Source organism: Macrobrachium rosenbergii, chromosome 49 (assembly GCF_040412425.1).
Source record: "Macrobrachium rosenbergii isolate ZJJX-2024 chromosome 49, ASM4041242v1, whole genome shotgun sequence".
NCBI lineage: Eukaryota > Metazoa > Arthropoda > Malacostraca > Decapoda > Palaemonidae > Macrobrachium > Macrobrachium rosenbergii.
In genome coordinates, this window is record NC_089789.1 from 32,667,570 (window position 1) to 32,671,105 (window position 3,536).

Genomic DNA, 3,536 nt, shown 5'->3' on the forward strand with positions numbered 1-3,536 from the left:
TGTCTATTGACGGTAGCCCTTGTTTTGTATATATAAAAATATTCGCATGATAAAATCTACCGTCGAGGGCATGACTCCATAACAACCGTCGGTATTGAAAGATAATTTTTTTTTTTTTTTTAAATTCAGTGGTAATATTTTTCATTTATAACATTTCCCGTCTTTGAGATTGTAACTAAATTCGAATTACTGATTATTCTATAAGACAGTTTTTTAAATAAAAAAAAACTTACTTCCCTATTTCATAAAAGAAAAAACTTCAAAAATAGGCTGCAACCCCTTTCATTCTTTTAACTGTACCTCCATTCACATTCTCTTTCTTCCATCTTACTTCCCACCCTCTCCTAACTGTTGTTTCAAAGTGCAACGCCGAGGTGTTCCTCCTGTTACACATGTAAAACCGTCTTTACTCTCAGTTTTCCTTTCAAACATTAAATGACCTATAAGGTCCCAGCGCTTGGCCTTTGTCCAGAGTTCTACATTCCATTCCTTCCTTCCAAAATAGAAGCTGGATTACAATCGGTTCTGGAAAAATCTTTGGCATTTCTCAGCCTGAGTGGGATGCCTGTGCTTGCAATGTGTTGTTTTCCAGATTTCTTGGAAGCCGTAATGAATAACCCATACTAGATTCTTCAGAGAGTCTAACATATAATAAAGATAAATGCAGAATACCAGCATTGAGGTTCATGAATATTAAATTCATGGCTTCTGCTGAGTGAATGTTAGTTCAGATGGAATAAAACATGGCATCCGTTATTCAAGTTTAGCGATGAAATTTAAAGTCCAGGAAAAGTTACTTGTACTAATTACCGCTAAATCCCATACTCTGACCATTTTCGATACGTGAACATGTCTAGTCAAAATTCTTTAGTTTATTTTTTTTTACCTTCGCCTTTTTACAATTTTTTTTTTAGTACTGCGGAGTTAACTCATCTCACTTCATATATATTTCGGGAATGAAATAAATGGAGCAGCCCTATATAATATCTTTTATAATCTACACTTGACCAATAATAGCACTTACTATACAAGTCCCCTCTTCTCAAATGATGCAGGTAAGTTCCCAATTATCATTTGGGCTAGCATTGCAAGAGCCAGGCTTTGGCGTTAGTTTAGGACACTGGATACCGGTAATTGATCGAACACCCTCGTTGCTCCTCATGGTCTGATAACAAACTGCATTTCGCATGGGTATCTTGTGTGTGTGTGTGTGTGTGTGTGCGTGCGTGTCCGATGCCTTGCACGCTCGAGTTCAGCAAAGCAAAGTTTTTTCTAGCTTTCCCGAATTCATATAAGTATATTCACTCTCAAGCAAGTGTACATGAATGTCAGACATTCCTTGTTAATTTTGGGGGCAACAAAATCACTTGCAATGGATATGCTTGAAACTAATAATTCGTTTAATGCACATTTACGACGCCAGAAGGTACCACGTGTTCCGGCATATGATTCGGTAAGGAGAGACAGACAGACAGACGGACGTAGGGAGGCCAGACGAGTAAGGCGACATGTGGCACAGGAAAGGTGTAGAAAGAACTATAAGCATTGGAGGGAGGAGAAAGGAATTTACGAATATAGCCTCTTGCATCATATGACTAGGAATACTCGTAGTTGTCAACCGAAACATCGCTCACGCGGTTCCGGAATGAAATGATTTAAATGCGGAATCATTTGCTTCCCTCGTGATAATTCTATGCCAAGTTCATCTCCCCTCTAAATCGGGAAATTAAAGGAAAGTTGGAAAACGAGAGAGAGAGAGAGAGAGAGAGAGAGAGAGAGAGAGAGAGAGAGAGAGAGAGAGAGAGGTACGGAAGCATTTGGCCGTAAATGGAAATCTATTTGTTTTGTTGTAATTATTGGATCGGGCTCATGTAAGATTTAATCCGTCGCTTATGTTCAGCCGTCCATTGCAGCAGAATCATTTTCGCTTTTCCCTGACGGCGTTCCGTAATTTCCCCAGATGCATTCTGCATTTATCTGAGCTTTCCAAAGGCCTTCATTCACGTCCTTGCAACTAACTGCTTGTCGTAATCCCTCTGTAGCTTGGTTTCTCTGCAAACATTCGCACGTAATCCAAAGTAACCGGCTGAAAATATATTTAGTTAAAATATGTGACATTTTAAGTTTCATGCACACCGGGTTTTAGGGGAGAAACATAATGCATTGTAAGTGTCTTTACCTCTGTAAGTATATTTCGGGTGGTTATAAAATAATAAGAAACAGAAATACTCTGTAATATATTGCATAGAGACTTGCCACTGCAGATCTACGAAAATAATTTTTTTTAAATGGAAGAAAAACATTGGGTGAATTCGCAGCGATTTTTTAAGCACCATCTGCATAAAGTCGCGTGGTATTTATTCCTCGTCCAAATCATCCGCTGGAATTCTCCTCCCAGACAATGAGAGTCATAAAATCGCATTACTCACGCGGCGAATCTCCCGACTAATCAGTCATGACGTTGACGGTGGATTTAACCTTCTGTCCTTTACAAGTCATAATTTTGTCCACGTGTCCGGAAAAACATATTGATGAGATATCGCTTCCGGATGCAGATTTGACGCGAGCGGTTTCGGAGGCACTCGGGGGTAAATTGCATTGCCGGTTCATGAATAAATTTGACGGGCGAAATTAATATATTTACGTTAATTAGTCAAACTAAAGAGCCCCAATTGCATAAAGGTATTCAACTTTAATCCCTGCAGGATCGGTTGGACATTAATAACACGATCGCGCCAATATTCCTTTAGCTGGACGTGAAATGAGGCAAATTCGTGTTGTAATGAGCGAGATACTTTGGAAGGCTCACGTCATTTCTTTACACAATGGGGATTTAGCCTGGTACATCTTTTCCCCTTATACATCTTTCCTGAAAACTTTTCTAATGTTCAGAAGTGGATGTAACATGTCTGACGCACGCAAGGGAGTTCATAGTGAGAGCGAAAAATTACATGGAATGTCAGCTCCTAATTATTCTTATCAAAATAAACGAATGGTTCTCCTTAGTTCCGAAGATTCGGTGTCTTGGTTTCTCATTGCAACATGTAATAAATTATGAATAATGTTACTTTGCATAATCGAACCCAGAAAACAAGTAAAATGCACCGAAGTTTTCTGTACAGCGTATAATGCTGTATGAAACTTTCATCCAAGGCCATTGAAACTCTTAGCTGCGGCCCATGAAACTCAGCCACGGTCCGTTGGTGGCCTCAGCCATGGCCCATGAAACTCAGCCACGGCCCGTTGGTGGCCTGTGTTTTAGCCTGTGTTTTGTGTTTTAGCGGTGCTAACGTTAACCTTAGATAAAATAAAAACTACTGAGGCTAGAGGGTTGCAATTTGGTATGTTTCTTGATTGAGGGGTGTATGATCGACATACCAATTTGCAGCCCTCTGGCCTCAACAGTTTTTAAGATGTGAGGGCGGACAGGAAAAGTGCTGACGGACAGACAAAGCCGGCACATTAGTTTTCATTTACCGAAAACTAAAATGAATATTGAAATGTCATACTTTCCTCAACTAGTCTTTGAGATAATA